The 22,780-nt window shown below is 40.0% G+C and overlaps 1 pseudogene; it reads left to right on the plus strand.

Annotated features, from left to right (window-relative positions):
- Positions 1–22,780, plus strand: part of LOC143304428 (uncharacterized) — a 64,626-nt pseudogene that overhangs the window by 37,952 nt on the left and 3,894 nt on the right.

Here is a 22,780-nt window from a genome sequence, read left to right on the forward strand (position 1 = left end):
ATGATTTTGAAAAATATTTTGTCATCTATTGTGAAGATTTTAAGATCACTGATGTCGAGTATGAATTGAAAATGTTCGGTTTTGGCAGAAATCGCGGTGTTGTACATCTGGCTACCTATTGCCTTGGCGTAATTTTCTATGAATTCATTGGGGTCAAGTATTTGTGGACTAATTATTCCTTGTTTGCCTAATATCATGACGTTAAGTATTTCATCTAATTGGAAGTGTAAAGTTTGCATCGCGGTGTCGACTTTCATGATCATCTTAAGCATAGATCTATCGATATTTGCCTGCTGTTGTAATTTTAATATATCACTATATGATCTCTCTAAGTGGTTTAGGTTTTCTGAGTTTACAATTTTTCTAATAAGTGCTGTTTGATTAGCTATTATGGTCTTGATTTTATTATTATCATCGAATAGTTTGTCCATATTTTTGTTTATGAGCGTAAGATCATCATCGTCGAGAGTCCCGAACAGACTTTTCGATACGGAACCTATGATGTTAAGCAAACCTCGTGTGCTCCGGGTATGTGTTAACGCTTTCAAGTGTTTTGCGAGTTGTTTTAGGTTATTGATGCGATTTTGTAATCCGCCTAACTCTTCGACGTATTGTTTGCTGATTGCACGTGAGTCTATTGTTAATTTATATGATTCTATTGCGCTTATCTGTTCGTATATGTCGCTAGTGTCTAATCCTACTATTACGTTGGCAGTGTCGCTGTATAAATATCCTTTTCCTATGTTTTCTACGAATACAGAGTTTCCTTCTAATGGTGTAATATTTATTTGCGCGGATACTATTCCGGCAAAGAGGAGCGTCGACCTGGAAAGTAAGGTTTTAAACGATTACCGTGTATCTTTTTGTCTTGAATCAGATAGTATGGAGTACATACTTTATCAATCGTGTACGGTCCTAACCATTCCACATCAAGTTTATGCCTTTTATGATCGTTATGTATTAAAACAGAGTCTCCTTCTTTGAAAACTGATTGAGGTTTTATAATTTTACGTTTTTGATCGCGCTGATATCGCTGTTTACTTTTGATCAATGTTTCGCGAGCGTGTCGGAGTCTAGAGTCCCATTCCTTTTTGCGGAACGTGACTTCGTCTGCGTATGTGCGTTGGGGATTCTTGGATATTGTGGAGGGAAGATTGGCTTGGTGTCCGAATGTGAGTTCGAATGGCGTGTAACCAGTAGAGTCGTGTATCATTGTGTTATATGCAAGGCATACAAAGTTAAGTTGATCGTCCCATTCTTCATCCGAATTTCGCTGTATCGATTTTAACATGTCTGTTATTACTGCGTGTGTCCGTTCTAACGATCCGTTACTTTGTGGGTGGAAGGATGTCGTTTTGATATGTTTGATTTTGAACGCGTCTTCGTACTGTTGCATTAAACTAGATATAAAATTCTGTCCGCGGTCAGTTAATATCTTTTTTGGAGCGGAAAAGATGTAAATGTAATGATTCAAGAGTGCGTTCCAAATTGTTTCCGTTTGCTGAGTTTTTAGTGGTACGAGTATTAAGTATTTTGTCAATTCGTCATGTATGGATAGAATGTACTGATTGCCTTTTTTCGTCTTTTTCAGTGGGCCTAATAAGTCCATAGCAATTTTATCGTTTGGTTCGAGGGGTGTGTCGGTGATACAAGGTTCTTCGCGCGGTCTGATACGTGTAGTTTTAGATGTTTGACAGGTGTCGCATGATTCTATATGTTGTTGTATACGTTTCATCAAATCTGGTACTCTGTGCCGTTCACGAATGCGATCGTATGTCTTTTGTATACCGGGGTGTCCTACTAAATCGTGATTTTCTTTCAATAATTCGTCTATTTCTTCGTCGCTATATGTTTGAATTGGTTCCCATGCAAAATTTAATTCTTTTACGATGTCGTTCAGGAATAGTAAAATTTGTTTGATCGCGTTCTTTTCGGTCTCTGTGAAACTGTCGTCGCCTATACCTATCTTTTCGTTTATATGAATAATTTCGTTTAATTTAGTTAACCATTCGATTCTGTCGTAATTTCCTAGCTCTGTTTTGGATAATTGATAGAAAGATTTACGGTTCGGAGTCATTTTGAGAATTTTGGGTAACGTGTCGGTAGATTTTTCCCAATCGTGATATTTTTTATCGAGTTCTATGTTCAAATTTTCGCGTCGTCTGGTGAGAACATGTATTCTAGATAGTGCGTCGGCTGCAGTATTATCTTTTCCTTTCGTGTATTCTATGTCGTATTCGTATTCTTCTAGTTTTAATCGCCATCTCATCAAGCGTGATGAGGGGTCTTTGCAATTCTGTAACCATTTTAGTGCTTGGTGATCGGTTCGGATGAGGAATTTCCGTCCTAACAGATATTGTCGGAGGCGTTTCACGGCCCATACTATTGCTAAAAGTTCTTTTTCTGTAGTGGAATAATTTCGTTCCGGTGGGTTTAGAGTTCGCAAGATATAACAACATGGATGTCCGTCCTGTGATAAGATTGCACCTATACCTTCGTTACTGGCGTCAGTCGTTAATGTGAATGGTTTCGCAAAGTCTGGGAATTTTAGTACGGGTGATGAACAGAGTTTGTGTTTTAATGTCTGGAATGCTTCCTGGGTTTTATCTGTCCAATGAAATGGTGTCTCCTTTTTTGTAAGTTCGGTCAATGGTTTCGCGATCTTAGAAAAGTTTCTGATGAACTTACGGTAATAACCTGCTAGTCCTAAGAACGATTTGATGTCTGTGGGATTACGTGGCTGTTTGAAATTGCTAACGGCTTCTAATTTTTTGGGATTTGGCTTTACACCTTCGGCGGTTACTATATGTCCAAGATATTCTAATTCTGGTTTGAGAAATTCGCACTTGTCCGGCTGTATTTTGAGTCCGAGTTCGCGTAGGCGTTGCAATACTATCGCGAGGTTGCTATTGTGCTCTTCAATCGACTGTCCGAATATTATAATGTCGTCTAAATATACGAAGCAATGTTTATTTATGAGTCCTCTTAGCGCGGTATCCATCATGCGTTGAAATATTGCAGGTGCATTCTTTAAACCGAATGGCATCCTATTGTAATGATAGTGTCCTTGTGGTGTGGAGAATGCTGTGTACTTTTTAGAGTCTATGTCCATTGGGATTTGGTGGAATCCGGAGGATAAATCGAGGGCTGAGAAGAATTTTGCGTTGCCTAGTTGGGATAGTATGTCGTCTATGTCAGGTAATGGATATGCGTCCTGGTCAGTTAGTTCGTTTATTTTTCTGAAGTCTATTACAATTCGCCATTTCTGTTTCCCTGAGGCGTCTGCCTTTTTTGGTACTACCCAGACTGGTGAATTGTAAGGAGAATCAGATGGTTCTATAATGTTCTTTTGTAGCATTTCGTCCATTTGTCGTTTGATTTCTTCTTTATGGCATTCAGGCGGTCGGTAAGATTTTGTGTTAATGATTTTATTTTCTTTTAACGTTATTGTGTGTTTAGCAAGATTAGTGCATGGTAATAAGTCGGTCTCTAGATTGAATACGTCAAGGTAGAACAGCAATATCTTTTCGATTGGTTCACGGAGGGTTTTCTCTATATGCGAAAGTCTAACTAAATCTTTAAACGTGGAGACTTGATCATACGTATTTGAATTTTCGATAAAATTAGTCATTTTGGCTGGGCACTCACCACCATTGATAAAGCATATCGTTGTCGGTTTTCCTTCCAGGTAGACTGTTTTTGACACTGCTTGTTTTGGAGGTACGTCGTTTTCCTGTTGCAATAAAAGTATATTATTGTCAAGTTTTAATTGTTGATTCGAGAGTTCAAATTTGAATTTAGATAGGGCTGGCAAACCGAGTATGCCGTCTTCTATAATTGGAAAGTTGTCTTCTACCACAAAAAATTCTAGAGTTTTGCCAAATAGTTTTATCAAAGCGTGTTCGTTGGTTTTAAATTTAGAGTGTCCCATCGAGAATTTCTGTTCTTTTGTTATTCTTGGTCGTAATACGCATCTTCGCTTGAGTATATTAATTCCTGCTCCGCTGTCAATGAGGAATTTATGTCGCTGTCCGTCGGATCGTAAAAGTACTGTGGGTAGTCTTCCTGTTGTGGCGTTAATTCGTAGGTCTGGTCTATTGGTTCCTCTATTTCTTCCTTGTGTGTCTCGAGATTGTGGACTGCTGGTGATCTCGGAAATTGGCTGGGTGTTCGAAAATTTTTACATTGACTGGAGACATGTCCGATTTGGTTGCATTTGAAGCATTTTAATTGTGTCCTTTGGGCAAGTGGTATTTGTTCGGTTTGTCGGAAGCTTCTTGGCATTGGATTGGGTGTTGGAGTTGGTTTTTTAGTGATCGGATTAGGATTATTGGTTGTTAGTCGTTGCTGCTCAGGAAGTCGTAATCGTTCTATTGGTTTTAGTCGTCGATTTCGATCTTCCCTGAAGAATCGCTCGATGTCGGTGGCTTTCTTTTCGGCTTCAAGGATATTGTATGGTGGATTGGCGAGTAGTAATTGTCCTATTTCGCCTTTCAGGCCTCGGATAAAATCGATCACGGAGTCTTTTAAAATCCTGTCGTTCATAGCTCGTCTAGTAATTTCGTCACGGTATTCGTTCGTTATACTGTATTGTAACTTATTGAGTGCTCTGCGGAACCTGATGATATAACTTTGCACACTTTCGTCGTGACGCTGTCTCGTTTCGCGTAGCTGGTCTTGATGTTCTCTAACAGAGTCTTGGGTGGCTACGTTTCGTCTTAGGGCATCGTACAGGTGTCCGTATTCGTATATCGATATATTGCAGATGGCCATTGCGGCTTTACCCGTGATTTTCCCGATTTTAATCATTTTTAATAGTAACGTGGGTTCGCTACACATGGCTCGTAATTCGCGTACTTCGCGTATGAATTCTTCTACTCCGATATTGTCTTCGCCGTTTAATTGCGGAATACATACTATCGCGTCTTTGGCCCGTAAGCTCGGAGAGGCGAATTGCGGTGGACGGTCTTCGTAAGAGGGATGGTTGTCTTCTTCTGTTCGAATTGGAACGCATGGTGGGGAAGTTCTATCTCTCGCGGCAACAGATTCGTCCATAGTAATAAGGGAGCCTAGTTCTGTAGTAGCGTCGCGTCCTATTTTTATTTTGGAGATATTTTTGCCTAATAGTTCTATTTCCGCGGCACGCTTCTTATTTTCACTGTCGGCCGTCCGTTGTGTCTCTTCTACACGTTGCGCAAGAATTTCAATTTGTTTTTGTATCACGTCGAGTATGGCACGAATCGAATTGTCCGTACCTCCGTTTGTAGAAACGGTTTCAATAGTTTCGACTTTGTCTTTTCGTGATGTGGGCATGATTCTAATTGAGCTTATTGATTCTGAACTACTGTTGCTATTTGAACTCGAAGCGCTTGAGAAACTGGGTTTTCTCACACGGTATCGTGAAAATGAATCCAGATTTTTCAGCTTACCGTAGTAGCTATGGCCGTTGAGGAGTCTCAGGGATGTTTCCTCTCTGGTTGGTTTTAGATTCCGAATCTTATTCGTAGGCTTGCTCTGCGCTGACCGTAGTCCTCTCGTCTAGTTTCACCGTAATGGAACGTTGAAAGTTGCTGCAGGGCCTCGTAGTAGCAAAGATTCGCACTGGGTCCGTTGATCCTTCGATCTTCAATGATGCGCGTACGCCGAAATCGTAATTTCGTTTGCACTGAAGTGAATAGATCCTGGCACGGATCGCCAAAAATGTCGTGTAAAATTAAGGTAAAAATAAGGAACTTGTTAATTTCCGAAAAGGAGATTAAGTTCTTTTTATTTTTTTACTCAATTTATACAATTTTTCGGTTCGCGATGATACACTTTCGATACTTGGATTAGTTAAGAATTTTTTTTATTAGACTGACTGGATGATTTTGAAGGGAGCATTTATATTCTTCCATTCGTTGGAGTGGGAGAAGGTTTTGTTTATACTTAGTGTAAAATTCGGAGAACGGCTGGAGTGATCGAATGCCACTCAGGCGGCTGAGAACGGGTGCTGACCGGACGGTCACACGCGATAAGGCGTTCGGAATTTCGGTTTGTTATATACAGTTGCTCGAATTTCGTCTGTGACACCATACTCGTTTAAGCGTTCAAACAAAATCCGAAGGTGTTCGCGATGTTGTTCTTCGGTTTCGGATGCGATTAAGAAATCGTCTATGTAAGCGAACACGAAGTCCAGACCACGGGTAATTTCGTTAACGAATCTTTGACACGTTTGCGCGGCGTTTCGAAGCCCAAACATCATGTTGGTTGCTTCGAAAAGTCCGAAAGGTGTCGTGATCGCGGTTTTCTTAACGTCTTCTGGCGCGATCGGGATTTGGTGGTAAGCGCGGACAAGGTCGATTTTTGAGTAGACACGCTTACCGTACAGATGTTGCGCGAAATCTTCGATATGTGGTGGGGAGTACCTGTCGGGTATGGTGCGAGCGTTCAACGCACGATAGTCGCCGCATGGTCGTAGACTTCTGTCCTTCTTTGGGACGACATGCAGGGGTGATGCCCATGGACTCTTCGATGGCCGCATCACTCCTTGCTCGATCATTGTTGCGAAATCCGCCTTGACTTGCTTGAGACGATCCGGTGCGAGACGTCGAGGTTTACTGTAGACGGGTGGCCCGGGTGTGGTTTCAATATGGTGTACCACACCGTGTCGGATTTTCTCTCGTCCGAAGGCCGGTGGACGAGTTAGATCCGGAAACTCCGCCAAAAGTCGATGGTAGACCGATTCGCCGATTACGGTTTTGATGGATATTTCTTCCGTCGTGGCAGCATATCCCCTTGTTGATAATTGGGTTGTCGTGTCGAGGAGTCGTTTGTTTCGCTGGTCCACGAGCAACCCATAATGCCTTAAAAAATCTACGCCTATGATAGGCGTTTGAACGTCAGCAATTACGAAGTTCCACTTGAAGGCTCGTCTTAGGGACATGTTAAGGCCAATCGCAGTGGTACCATACGTTGCGATGCGCGTCCTGTTGGCCGCGAATAGTTCGTACGCGTTTTTCCTGACGTGCCTATGGATTTTACTGCGGGGGTATACGCTGATGTCGGCGCCGGTGTCTACAAGGAAACAGATCTTCGTTCCCTTGTCCGTAACGAAGATGCGGCGGGAACTCAGGCCGTCGTCGTCTGCCGCGTCTACGGACGGCTGGTCTCGTTTCCCGACTTCCACGTGCATGGAAAACGACAGCTCCTCGCGCGTTCTCCGAACTTTGCATGATAGAAGCACAGACCGTCTTGCCGTGGCCGATCTCGCGAGCGCGAACGTCGGTGGTATCGCGAACGCGAGCGTGATCGTGATCGTGGTCGACGATGATTAATCATGCTCAACGCGTTCATCTGTGCCTGCAACTGTGATATTTGCTCTCTCAACACGTTGATTGCGGCGGTCATTGGTTCGTATACTCCAGCGTTTTGCGCTGGTGGGTCCATTACTGCCGTTACCCGGGCGGTGCGCTGAAAATCCTCCGTGAATTCTTCAGCGATCAGGTCCGCCTGCCGCAATAACCTTTCTGGGTCCGAATCGTCGACTGCCGCGAGGATACGCCTAATGCGGGCGGGTAATCGGTTCCTCCACAGCGTGAGAGTAAAATCATCGGGCGTGGAGGGGCTGGAGAGTTTTTTTAAGTGTTGGTAAAACTGGGATGGCTTTCTATCTCCCATCTCCTCGCTTTCCACCAACTTCTTTATTCGGGTCGCGTCCGTATCGGATAATTTGCGAATGAGCGCATGTTTTAATTTCTCGTAGCGTCCGATGTCTGGAGGGTTCGTCATTAGGTCTTCGACGTCCTGGAGCTGTTGATCGTTGAGGCATTTTGCCAGCGTCACGTACTTAATGGTGTCTTCCGTAATTCGCGCTGCCTCGAATTGTCTCTCCAGAAGGGCAAACCATGCCGCCGTGTTCGTGGGCAGCAGTGGAGACATGCTGATCACCTGGCTGGCTATGGTTCCCTGTGTATTACTTTCCATCGTCGCGGTGCACTCAAAATCGGTGGTTAAAAACGATAGCACTATCACGGTCACCTCTTTCACTAAATGTCACGTTAAATCACGTCGGGGTCACCAGTTTGAGGTGGTATGGTGATAGGTGCGTAAGGAACTACTCTTGGTGTTTTTAACGAACAATAGTTTAATTAGAACTAATCAACAATCAGAGTTAACAATTAACAACTAACAATTACACTTAACAGACAACAGGTAACAACTAACAAATAACGATAGACACCGAGAGATCATTCGACGCGTTGCTATGCAAATAGTACCGAGGAGTTACACATTTAATTGCGCAAGACAGACTGACTCTGCTTTTGTTTCGGATCGCGCAGATTCTTCCCTTCGTAGCCCATCGATATCCCCCACTAGCGTTCATTCATTAGATGTGCTGCCAGTGCTGGCACGTGTATGCTCTTCCGAGAATTCGGCGGAAAGAGTGTGAAGATATCGATGGTACATTGGGCACGTCGGTGTTGCACTTTGGCGGCGTCGCGCTTTGCATCCGGAGCCGTTGAAAAGTTCCGTGGCCCGTGCCGCCACAATACTTTTTATTCTATATGTCCCATTCTCTTTGAACGCTACAGCTGTAAGTTTATTATCCTCATCTATTACTTTCGCAATATTTCCTTTGGAAATAACCGTATTCTTATTGTCTGTTAGTTTACCTAAACTAATCAAATTTGCGGACATTTCTTTCGCGTAAAATACTTTCCTCATATTTATTTTATTTTGTTTTCCGAATGCTTCAAAATAACTTATAACATTCCCAACTTTTGTCGCTTTTATCGGTCTATTATCGCCTAAATATATATTTACCGGTTCTTTTAGGTCGATAGATTTATCAAAATAATTGATATCATTAATTATGTGATCGGTACAACCGCTATCTAATAGCCACACTATTTCGTTCTTACTTATTTCATTCGTCTCACTGCTGTTTGCTGCGTGCGCCGTTGCTATCCATATGCCTGCTCTTGAGTTTCCATGCTCGCCCGTGCCGGTTGTTGATTGACGATGAAAGTTTCCACGTCCCCTGCTCGTATTGCCTTTGTTCCCTCTTCCTCTGTTTCGACCACGTGTTGGCCCATGCCAATAGCCGTTACTGCTTCCCGCTTGGACGCCATTTTGACACTCTCTCGCAAAGTGTCCTAATCTTCCACATCTGAAGCATCCTTCCTTTTTTGCAGAAAAGGCGTTGGTTTGTCTTTCTCCTCGATTGGATTTATTTTTCTTCTCTGCTATTTCTATTTTATTTTTCACATACGCTACCGTTTGATTCTCTTCTTTCAATGCGTCTATTATGTCCGCTATGTAGCTGTATTCTTCGGGTAACGTATTCAGCATGTAATTCAGCATTTCCCTCTCACTTACTTGTGCGCCCGCACTTTTTAATTCGTTTATTAATTTTTCGAAATCGTTAAAGAATGATGCTGAATCACTGTAGTTCTCCAGTCTTATGTTTTCCAATCTCCTTCTGCATACGATCTGCAGTGCCGTCGACACTTTCAAGTACATTTCATCGAACCTTTTTATTATATCATACGCCGTTTTGCCTTCCCTAACATACTCCAATTGTCTGTTCGATATTGCACTATAAATTATATTTATCGCCTTCAAATCCTTTTTGTCCCAGTCTTCATCGTCTCTTTCGTTCTTCATTCTAGTTGTAACAACCTCGCATTCCTTATATTTGAGAAACATCGTGATTCTTTGCTTCCACATTCCATAATCCTCACCATCGAATATAGGTATCATGATTTCCGATCTCTCCATTTTAATTGATTCTTCTTTTTTTTTCTTTTCTTACTCAAGCGTTCCTACGTGCTCGAAGTATATTTTTCCTCTGACAGTTTTTTTTTCTTTACTGAAAACTCACTCGCAAGATCGTAACCACGCACTACATATCTTGCAAAACTAGTAACCACGCTCTGCTACCATGTTAAGGAAATTCGAAGATTTGGAAATACAAATAATTGACTATATTTCACACACAACAGCTATACATCTATATTACACTCTGAAGAACGTCTTGCACGCACGCTTGTCGCCAACCGACTATCCAGAATCTTCTAACGGCAGTCTTTTGTCTCAACTAAGACCTGGACGCCCTCTGACCCTTACACACACACTCTCATGTACAGTGTAAATGTATCACTTCCCTAATAGTGTCCTTGGGTAGGACGGTCGAGATAATGCGGACGCGAACTTGGTTGTCGTCAAGTCGCGTGTAGGTGATGAGCTGCAGGTGTCATGCAATGAGCTACGCGTGACTCGCGACGCGATCGGCGTTCGAGTCGATGCGATCTTCTCCGTCGGCGCAGTCTGAATAGCGTTACTGTTTAGATTATTATTGTTTCCCAGGAAACTGATAGACGTGTTGCTGCTATATTCTGGTGGTTGTGAATTCGCCATGGTGGGTACTTTATCCGTGGGCCCTTGTGGCAATGGCGAAGGTGGCGTCATCGCATTATGTCCCGGAAAATGATTCTCCGGTAATTTAAGCGAAGCAGTCTCGCGACCGGCAGCTGATTCGTCGTTGGTCGATTGTGACGTCGTAGTTAGTCGTATGTGGTTTAACTGATTGGTTACTCGGAGTACTAATTTTTTGTACTCGTCTGCTATTTCAAGGCCGCGCTCGCTCGCTTCCTCGTCTATGCTCACAATCTCGTTTTAAATGACGCGGAGTTCCGTCTCATAGATTTCCAGACGATTTTTGATTTGGATAAACTTGGCCTCTCGCGGACAGCCGGATTGTTCGATTACGTCCAGTTTTTTTGATAAGCGTGTAAAGTGGCCGGTATATTGGCCCCGGCGTCGACGCAAGGCGGCAAGTTCGTTTCCGGTTGTCATTATTTGTTATATAATTGAGAATGGAGTGGTTATAACTTACTTCTGTCGACGATTGTCCAGTTGCGGCAGGAGGCTGTGTGGTTGCGTTTCAACCACCGGATTATACCTCTTCGAAGGTGACGGCCCTTGACGTTACTGACCTCGCTGGGGTGGTAACGCTTCCGCTGCTGGTTGTGTTGGATTCACGTGGCACTGTGTGATAGTGGGTGTCACCGGTGTGCACTTTTCACTTGACCCTGAATCCGGCTCGAAGGACCAAATGTTACGACTCTTGGCGGAGAGACGCGGTCGCGAAGAAAACGCGTCAGCGAGAGGCGTAAGTTCTCGCTACGATTCGGATAATCGACGCCGCGAAATCGTCGTTCCCCCTGTTTCGGTTAAGATAACAGAGGTGGTTAAATGAATATGAAACAGTATAGTAAGTTATATATCACCGTTTATTCTGACAACTTGTAAAGAAGACAGTTACGCTGGTGCGTATGTACGAGATGAGTGAGTGACTGATCTACGGGTGTATTCCCGGTCAAAGGATGTTGACAGTTCGAAGGATGTAAAATCAGTGTGGTTCGGAGAGGATGCTGTGACGGAGGAAAGCTAAGGATGGGTGTGTCTAGCCCACGGGGCCATCGGATTTGTTGGTGACGATTTTAGTAAAGAGAGTGAGGGAAATAGGCTTCGTTGTTAATTGGTTAATCGAAGGGTCTTAACCGCCCTCGAGAGAAAGTGGTTAGTGGAAGGAAAGTTGCATCATACGTGAGAAAAATTTCCCTTGTCAAGCCGTAGTAGACTAAGGTCTTTAGAAATGCTTCGGAAACAGACGTTTGTTCAGTTTGAAGGACCTCGACCAGGAAATTACTGAGATTTATGGAAGGTACCTGAGACTACTGAGCGTACGCAGTGAGTATCCGAAGACATCTGGTTGCCATCTTGCCCGCGGTGTGTGGCCTGGGCTAGGTAGAGTGTTACGCGACGTAACAAATTACGTTGGTTCGGAAGTCGTATTACTAGATACTTATATTTACAGATATCAATTCACTTATCCATTGATTGATGTTAGGACAAATGAGGAACTTCGCATGTTATTAAATTAACAAATAAAATGTATTGTTCCTGATAAATGGGATGCAGAATAGTATTGGAAACAACAGACTGGTTTATATTACAGTTCAAGTGACTGATAGTAGGAAAGCAGTGATGGAAAGTGAGGCAACGTATTATAAAATTGAATCCCTAATTATAGCATGTAGATAGTATTTTGAGTGTGGACGGAGGTCAAAATTATGCACATTCCTTTTTCAATTCCAAGGAAAAACATCATCGATGAGTCAGTTGTCAAAACACGATGGAAACTGCACCTTGTTAATTGAGCAAGTTTGATATAATTACACAAGCTAAGGATTTAACTTGAAATTTGTTTGAAAAAATTTATTTTTGCTTATACCTGATGTCAAGCCTGGTATTAAGTATCATGCTTTTATAACTATTGTTTTAAATATTTTTGTGTTGAAATATTGTCGTTTGGGTGTCTGTTTTGTACTGGAGGAGTACCCGAAATAATTATACTCGTCGTGTACAGCTAAACAGCTACAGGCAGTTGTTTGTATTCCTGGAACGCGTTGGATTCGTGTTTACATGGTACGTTGATTGGAATGACTCAGAGGTGGGTTACTGGGGGTGTGAGTAATTATGTTTCAGCCAGGATTGGATAGAGAACGCGTTTAATCGACGTTTAAAAATCCTCTTAATATACACATGCTCTGGTAGTTCCTAATTGGATCGTTATAGATGTCGTATACTTTCTGCTAAATCCGTTTTTGGGAGACATTAAGATGAAAAAGGTCATATTTTTATCTCGTAATGTAATGTAAATTTCGATGATTTGGCTGCATTGGTTGATTTTATGTATCAGGGTGAAGTAAATGTGGTTCGGGAACAATTGGCTAGTTTTTTAACAACTGCTGAACTGCTTGCTGTTCAGGGCCTTGCCGATGGTATAGGAAAAGATAATGCTAGTTTAGTAGAGGTATGTTTTTCAAAATTGTTAAATATGATTAGATATTTTCTGCTTAAATTAAAATAATACACTTGTATCACGTCAAACTGTGTTTCGGGATGACATTTTTATATCAACGTTATTGTTTTTGTATTCGTAATGACGCAATTTTATTTGATACTAGTGCTTCAAAAAAATAATTAAAAGTCAATAGATCTTGTTCATATATTTGATTTGAATGTAATTTAATATATTATTTTTACAAGATTTATGTTCCATATACATATACATTTATTTAGTTACTATTCTCTGCTTATTTCATACGAATTTCATAGTCTACAGCCTACTTTATCTATTATGTGTGTAACTTAAAATCATTGGAATAATTATTTTTGCATCAACATTAATGTACGTGCCAAATAATACGTGCAGTACACCTTCATACGCTATTGATTATTTCCTGTAAATCAAGAATTTTAATATAATGTACAAAATATATAAAATTTAGCACTAAAATTGTCGCACATATATTTAAAAATTAATTGGAGTGAAGTATTTTTCAAAAATTCTTAGAATGTAAGGCCAACGTAAGATTTTACACGGAACTAGTTTCCATTTTCGCGCGTAAGACTACGTCATAAAGACAGGGGAGGGGGTATAGAAAGCGGAATTCAGACGCGCAGCGTAGACTTCCCTTAGTCATCTTACGACTGTGCTGTGAGGAGCGTGTTTTGCTCGCTGGTTTCAAATCCTTTGTGTGCAGTTGTGTGAATCTCTTCTGTTTTGTTCTACAACAAACACGAGCCGGATACAGGTTGGTATACATTTTACTTACTCAATAATTGGGTGAAATAGTTGAGAAAGCATGGCGAGGACAAAGAAGGGACTTTCAAAAACAAACGCCAACAAGCCAGAAACAGAACGGTTACTAACATGGATTGACGAAGTTCGCCGCAAAAGATCAAAGTGTCGCCGAATGCGCAGACGCGATTTACGGATTGAAGCAATGCTGACGTGCGCTCTTTCCAAAGCTAAAAATGATTTACGCATCCGGCGATTATCAGCAGCTTCAAAATGGCAGAAATTTAAAAAACAATGCTTGAAGAAGAAGGTAAATTATACAAATTATGAACTCTACAATGGTGAGGACACGGAAAATCCGGGATCGTCTCAACAGAATCCCCGGGAGGAGCCATCGTGTCCTGAAGTGAGCAGTTTAGACGATGTCGTGTCTAAGTTGGCAGAAATAAAAGTAACGTTACGACGCTGAAGTAGCGGGAAAAATGCAAGCGATCAGGTTTGGAAGACCTAACTGTGACAAGAGGATTTCTCGCATCGTTTTATATAACAAATGCGTAGAGATTTCAACAACTAAATGGAATCTCGAGCGATTACGGAACACCGTGTATTACGTCGGTGCTGCAAGAATAGAAATCGCATTACTATCTTGATGTATATATGGATATTTTTTGTTTGCAGTCTCACCGTACGAGATGGCATTGGGACAAGCAGAGGGAGTTGGTGTTTGCAGCGATGCTGAAGCGTACTGCACGCTCGAGGACCCCATGTTCTCCAGTCTCTGCGCCTTTCATTGGTTTGGTTTATATATTATATTGTATGTATTAATTTGATAAGATACGTAATAATGAGCGTTCGAAGTATGTTCGAAGAGTGTTTGATCCGATATTTTTCATTTTCAGAAATATATACTTTGTATGTCTTATGGCTTGAAGAAAATTTGTATAGTACATTTTAGCTTGTAGATTTAGTAGTATCGTTTCTAATATTCGCTCCATTATTCTGTACGTCAAGATTTTGTATATTTGCTCAATGTTGATTAACAGTTTTGTAGACTTTAAGAAATGAAATGAAATTAATAAAATTTGGAAAACGTGTACAGTTTTTCTGCAATCTTCTAGTTCATATTTATGGCAAAAATGCTTTTCTGACGCGCATACTACACATAACGAAATTATGTTGCAGGCAGGAGACCCGTACATGTACCCAGGCTGTTGGCCTTCACCGGCAACATTATTTGGCCTGTCTCTGCTTGAGATAAGGAGCGACGAGAGAGGACTGATACGGCATAAAGAAGGGGGGAAATGTCTTTCTTTTTAGAAAATCGTGCATGAAGTTTTCTGGCTGCTGAATGGGTTGCACCATGATCAAGTTGTACATAAACGTCTCATCACTCCGCGCTTCCGTATCTTGAACATCCAAGCATCAACTAATTCGAAAATCATCTGACACGCGATACTCATAGGATTATTGTGACGAATTACAGCAAATTGTAGCAAATCTTATTTGGTGAGCTCTAATACCTTTTGTATGTTATCTGGGCTAATGTGTATTCTCATGTCCGGAAAAGTGCTTTCATAGCTTGTACCACCAGGTTGTATGCGAGTTGTCGAAGCACACAAGACAAGCCTCCGGTGAATATCAATAAGGAGAGACAGCGCTAGGTGTAATGCCCCCCCCCCACCCTAGCGCCTATTCAATAGTATGGAAATAATAGGACTGGCTAGAACTAGAGAACGCGTGAAGGGGGTGCAACTGAAGTTAATTCATAAGGGAATCCTGGAGCATCCCTGTCATACGCGTCGGGTGGTCATCGTGGAGTTTTAGTCCGTAAGAGTTCGACACTGCTCTGCTGTTACGCAATTTCTGCAACAGCGGAGTGTCCATGAGGATTCCTCCACGTAAAAAAAAAAAAATTTGTATGTGAGTTACTCTGGCTTATCAATATGCCCTGTTCATAGTTGGCCAAGCTGAATACTGTCACAGGCCTCTATTTTCCATAATAAGAGCTGTAGGGGATCGAATAATGAGACTGCCAATATGTGTACTCGTTAGTGTATTAAAAACAGATCTTGTCGCGAAACGATATCTATACAGACGTTTAGTCACAGTTTATACTGAATCGTTTGCGATCACGTTCGTTTAGTCATAATAGTCAGAAGAAGGTCAAAAGATACAAATTCGTCTTGTCTTACGGATACATGTAGCGGCGCCATTGTTTTTCCCGGAGCTTATAATTCCTTACAGTACCTCTTGATATTCCGAAGCAAAACAACAACATGGTTTGAAGCAAATTCTAACTCTTTTGACGCTACAGAGCTTTTTAAGGCATGGATAAATTGAATGCATCTTTGTTGAGTCTAGATGATCCAGAATGGCGAACTACCGCAAGTAGAGCCACTAATCGAAATACTAGACATGCACATATACGTAATATGTTTAACATGGATAGGAAATTGTTTCGAAATTTAACAATCATTGCAATAATTACATCGGTTCGGAAGTCGTGTTACTAGATACTTATTGTAATATCGTAAAGTAATTCGAATTAGAAATCAGTTGAATATAGAAAAACCGTGTACGTCGTGTTTCTGTGGTTCGTTTACATTTAAGAGTGCCTACGTGACTAAAGGCACGTAGTTGGTAGTTCTTACATAGGTGAGGGAAACAATAGACAACGTTAGAAGAAGGACGGTTTCGCTACGCAAGGCGAGTCGAAAAGTGTGCGTGTTGCGAGAATCAGAGCTAATTGTGTCGTCGAAGAGTAGAGTCGTTAGAGGTATCGAGACGTCGAAGAATAGAGTTGTGAGAATTGATAGAGTTGTTAGAGAGAGAGAGAGGGTGTGTGTTAGATTCGTTGTGACGAGAGTGGTCAAATAACTGTAAAGTTATTTGATACAGATACGAGTATTGCATTTAGTTTCCGTTAAACAAATATCGTTTCCTGTCCAATTTATATATGTATATTCAATTTAATATTAATAAGTTGCAAGTAATCGGGAAAAAATTTCTATCCTTATTTTCCGATATTACATTATTTTCACAGATTTCAATTCATTTATCCATTGATTGATATTAGGACAAATGAGGAACTTCGCATCTTATTACATTAACAAATAAAATGTATTGTTCTTGATAAATGGTATGCAGAATAGTATTGGAAACAACAGACTGGTTTATATTACAGTTCAAGTGACTGATAGTAGGAAAGCAGTGATGGAAAGTGAGGCAACGTATTATAAAATTGAATCCCTCTTTATAGCATGTAGATAGTATTTTGAGTGTAGACGGAGGACAAAGTTATGCACATTCCTTTTTCAATTCCAAGGAAAAACATCATCGATGAGTCAGTTGTCAAAACACGATGGAAATTGCTCGTTGTTAATTGAGCAAGTTTGATATAATTACACAAGCTAAAGATTTAACTTGAAATTTGTTTGAAGAAATTTATTTTTGCTTATACCTGATGTCAAGCGCGGTATTAAGTATCATGCTTTTATAACTATTGTTTTAAATATTTTTGTGTTGAAATATTGTCGTTTGGGTGTCCGTTTTGTACTGGAGGAGTACCCAAAATAATTATACTCGTCGTGTACAGCTAAACAGCTACAGGCAGTTGTTTGTATTCCTGGAACGCGTTGGAGTCGTGTTCGTATGGTACGTTGATTGGAATGACTCAGAGGTGGGTTACTGGGGGTGTGAGTAATTATGTTTCAGCCAGGATTGGATAGAGAACGCGTTTAATCGACGTTTAAAGATCCGCTTAATATACACATGCTCTGGTAGTTTCTAATTGGATCGTTATAGATGTCGTATCCTTTCTGCTAAATACGTTTTTGGGAGACATTAAGATGAAAAAGGTCATATTTTTATCTCGTAATGTAATGTAAACTTCGATGATTTGGCTGCATTGGTTGATTTTATGTATCAGGGTGAAGTAAATGTGGTTCGGGAACAATTGGCTAGTTTTTTAACAGCTGCTGAACTGCTTGCTGTTCAGGGCCTTGCCGATGGTATAGGAAAAGATAATGATAGTTTAGTAGAGGTATGTTTTTCAAAATTGTTAAATATGATTAGATATTTTCTGCTTAAATTAAAATAATACACTTGTATCACGTCAAACTGTGTTTCGGGATGACATTTTTATATCAACGTTATTGTTTTTGTATTCGTAATGACGCAATTTTATTTGATACTAGTGCTTCAAAAAAATAATTAAAAGTCAATAGATCTTGTTCATATATTTGATTTGAATGTAATTTAATATATTATTTTTACAAGATTTATGTTCCATATACATATACATTTATTTAGTTACTATTCTCTGCTTATTTCATACGAATTTCATAGTCTACAGCCTACTTTATCTATTATGTGTGTAACTTAAAATCATTGGAATAATTATTTTTGCATCAACATTAATGTACGTGCCAAATAATACGTGCAGTACACCTCCATACGCTATTGATTATTTCCTGTAAATCAAGAATTTTAATATAATGTACAAAATATATAAAATTTAGCACTAAAATTGTCGCACATATATTTAAAAATTAATTGGAGTGAAGTATTTTTCAAAAATTCTTAGAATGTAAGGCCAACGTAAGATTTTACACGGAACTAGTTTCCATTTTCGCGCGTAAGACTACGTCATAAAGACAGGGGAGGGGGTATAGAAAGCGGACTTCAGACGCGCAGCGTAGACTTCCCTTAGTCATCTTACGACTGTGCTGTGAGGAGGGTGTTTTGCTCGCTGGTTTCAAATCCTTTGTGTGCAGTTGTGTGAATCTCTTCTGTTTTGTTCTACAACAAACACGAGCCGGATACAGGTTGGTATACATTTTACTTACTCAATAATTGGGTGAAATAGTTGAGAAAGCATGGCGAGGACAAAGAAGGGACTTTCAAAAACAAACGCCAACAAGCCAGAAACAGAACGGATACTAACATGGATTGACGAAGTTCGCCGCAAAAGATCAAAGTGTCGCCGAATGCGCAGACGCGATTTACGGATTGAAGCAATGCTGACGTGCGCTCTTTCCAAAGCTAAAAATGATTTACGCATCCGGCGATTATCAGCAGCTTCAAAATGGCAGAAATTTAAAAAACAATGCTTGAAGAAGAAGGTAAATTATACAAATTATGAACTCTACAATGGTGAGGACACGGAAAATCCGGAATCGTCTCAACAGAATCCCCGGGAGGAGCCATCGTGTCCTGAAGTGGGCAGTTTAGACGATGTCGTGTCTAAGTTGGCAGAAATAAAAGTGACGTTACAACGCTGAAGTAGCGGGAAAAATGCAAGCGATCAGGTTTGGAAGACCTAACTGTGACAAGAGGATTTCTCGCATCGTTTTATCTACCAAATGCGTAGAGATTTCAACAACTAAATGGAATCTCGAGCGATTACGGAGCACCGTGTATTACGTCGGTGCTGCAAGAATAGAAATCGCATTACTATCTTGATGTATATATGGATATTTTTTGTTTGCAGTCTCACCGTACGAGATGGCATTGGGACAAGCGGAGGGAGTTGGTGTTTGCAGCGATGCTGAAGCGTACTGCACGCTCGAGGACCCCATGTTCTCCAGTCTCTGCGCCTTTCATTGGTTTGGTTTATATATTATATTATATGTATTGGTTTGGTAATATACGTAATAATGAGCGTTCGAGGTATGTTCGAAGAGTGTTTGATCCGATATTTTTTATTTTCAGAAATATATACTTTGTATGTTTTATAGTTTGAAGAAAATTTGTATAGTACATTTTAGCTTGTAGATTTAGTAGTATCGTTTCTAATATTCGCTCCATTATACTGTACGTCAAGATTTTGTATATTTGCTTAATGTTGATTAACAGTTTTGTAGACTTTAAGAAATGAAATGAAATTAATAAAATTTGGAAAATGTTTACAGTTTTTCTGCAATCTTCTAGTTCATATTAATGGCAAAAATGCTTTTCTGCCCCGCATACTACACATAACGAAATTCTGTCGCAGGCAAGAGACCCGTACATGTACCCAGGCTGTTGGCCGTCATCGGCAACATTATTTGGCCTGTCTCTGTATGAGATAAGGAACGACGAGAGAGGATTGGTACGGCATAAAGAAGGGGGAAAATGTCTTTCTTTTTAGAAAATCGTGCATGAAGTTTTCTGGCTGATGAATGGGTTGCACCATGATCAAGTTGTACATAAACGTCTCATCACTCCGCGCTTCCGTATCTTGAACATCCGAGCATCAACTAATTCGAAAATCGTTTGACACGCGATACTCATAGGCTTATTGTGACGAACTACAGCAAATTGTTGCAAATCTTATTTGGTGGGCTCTAATACCTTTTGTACGTTATCTGTGCTAATGTGTCTTCTCATGTCCCGAAAAGTGTTTTCATAGCTTGTACCACCAGGTTGTATGCGAGTTGTCGAAGCACACAAGACAAGCCTCCACTGAATATCAATAAGGAGAGACTTCGCTAGGGGTAATGGCCCCCCCTAACGCCAATTCAATATTCAGAAAATATTAGGACTGGCTAGAACTAGAGAACGCGTGAAGGGGGTGCAACTGAAGTTAATTCATAAGAGAATCCTGGAGCATCCCTGTCATACGCGTCGGGTGGTCATCGTGGAGTTTTAGTCGGTAAGAGTCCGACACTACTCTGCTGTTACGCAATTACTGCAACAGCGGAGTGTCCATGAGGATTTCTCCACGTAAAAAAAAAAAAAAAAAATTTGTATGTGAGTTACTCTGGCTTATCAATATGCCCTGTTCAATGTTGGCCATGCTGAATACTGTCACAGGCGTCTATCTTCCTTAATAAGAGCTGTACGGGATCGAATAATGAGACTACCAATATGTGTACTCGTTAGTGCATTTAAAACAGATCTTGTCGCAAAACGATATCTATACAGACGTTTAGTCACAGTTTATACTGAATCGTTTGCGATCACCTTCGTTAAGTCATAATCGTCAGAAGGAGGTCAAAAGATACAAATTCGTCTTGTCTTACGGATACATGTAGCGGCGCCATTGTTTTGCTTATAATTCCTTACAATACCTCTTGATATTCCGAAGCAAAACAACAACATGGTTTGAAGCAAATTCTAACTCTTTTGACGCTACAGAGCTTTTTAAGGCATGGATAAATTGAATGCATCTTTGTTGAGTCTAGATGATCCAGAATGGCGAACTACCGCAAGTAGAGCCACTAATCGAAATACTAGACATGCACATATACGTAATATGTTTAACATGGATAGGAAATTGTTTTGAAATTTAACAATCATTGCAATAATTACATCGGTTCGGAAGTCGTGTTACTAGATACTTATTGTAATATCGTAAAGTAATTCGAATTAGAAATCAGTTGAAAACAGAAAAACCGTGTACGTCGTGTTTCTGTGGTTCGTTTACATTTAAGAGTGCCTACGTGACTAAAGGCATGTAGTTGGTAGTTCTTACATAGGTATGAGGGAAACAATAGACGACGTTAGAAGAAGTACGGTTTCGCTACGCAAGGCGAGTCGAAAAGTGTGCGTGTTGCGAGAATCAGAGCTAATTGAGTCGTCGAAGAGTAGAGTCGTTAGAGGTATCGAGTCGTCGAAGAGTAGAGTTGTGAGAATTGATAGAGTTGTTAGAGAGAGAGAGAGTGTGTGTTAGATTCGTTGTGACGAGAGTGGTCAAATAACTGTAAAGTTATTTGATACAGATACGAGTATTGCATTTAGTTTCCGTTAAACAAATATCGTTTCCTGTCCAATTTATATATGTATATTCAATTAAATATTAATAAGTTGCAAGTAATCGGGAAAAAATTTCCATCCTTATTTTCCGATATTACATTATTTTCACAGATTTCAATTCACCTATCCATTGATTGATATTAGGACAAGTGAGAAACTTCGCATGTTATTAAATTAACAAATAAAATGTATTGTTCCTGATAAATGGTATGCAGAATAGTATTGGAAATAAAAGACTGGTTTATATTACAGTTCAAGTGACTGATAGTAGGAAAGCAGTGATGGAAAGTGAGGCAACGTATTATAAAATTGAATCCCTAATTATAGCATGTAGATAGTATTTTGAGTGTGGACGGAGGACAAAATTATGCACATTCCTTTTTCAATTCCAAGGAAAAACATCATCGATGAGTCAGTTGTCAAAACACGATGGAAATTGCTCGTTGTTAATTGAGCAAGTTTGATATAATTACACAAGCTAAAGATTTAACTTGAAATTTGTTTGAAGAAATTTATTTTTGCTTATACCTGATGTCAAGCCTGGTATTAAGTATCATGCTTTTATAACTATTGTTTTAAATATTTTTGTGTTGAAAAATTGTTGTTTGGGTGTCTGTTTTGTACTAGAGGAGTACCCTCAACAATTGTACTCGTCGTGTACAGCTAAACAACTACAGACAGTTGATTCTATTCCTGGAACGCGTTGGATTCGTGTTTACATGGTACGTTTATTGGAATGTCTTAGAGGTGGGATACTGGGAGTGTGAGTAATTATGTTTCAGCCAGGATTGGATAGAGAACGCGTTTAATCGACGTTTAAAGATCCGCTTAAAATACACATACTCTGGTAGTTTCTAATTGGATCGTTATAGATGTCGTATACTTTCTGCTAAATCCGTTTTTGGGAGACATTAAGATGAAAAAGGTCATATTTTTATCTCGTAATCTAATGTAAATTTCGTTGATTTGGCTGCATTGGTTGATTTTATGTATCAGGGTGAAGTAAATGTGGTTCTGGTACAATTGGCTAGTTTTTTAACAACTGCTGAACTGCTTGCTGTTCAGGGCCTTGCCGATGGTATTGGAAAAGATAATGCTAGTTTAGTAGAGGCATGTTTTTCAAAATTGTTAAATATGATTAGATATTTTCTGCTTAAATTGAAATAATAAACTTGTATCACGTCAAACTGTGTTTCGGGATGACATTTTTATATCAACGTTATTGGTTTTGTATTCGTAATGACGCAATTTTATTTGATACTAGTGCTTCAAAAAAATAATTAAAAGTCAATAGATCTTGTTCATATATTTGATTTGAATGTAATTTAATATATTATTTTTACAAGATTTATGTTCCATATACATATACATTTATTTAGTTACTATTCTCTGCTTATTTCATACGAATTTCAT

The sequence above is a fragment of the Bombus vancouverensis genome, unplaced genomic scaffold, assembly GCF_051014615.1.
Source record: "Bombus vancouverensis nearcticus unplaced genomic scaffold, iyBomVanc1_principal scaffold0035, whole genome shotgun sequence".
Taxonomy (NCBI): domain Eukaryota; kingdom Metazoa; phylum Arthropoda; class Insecta; order Hymenoptera; family Apidae; genus Bombus; species Bombus vancouverensis.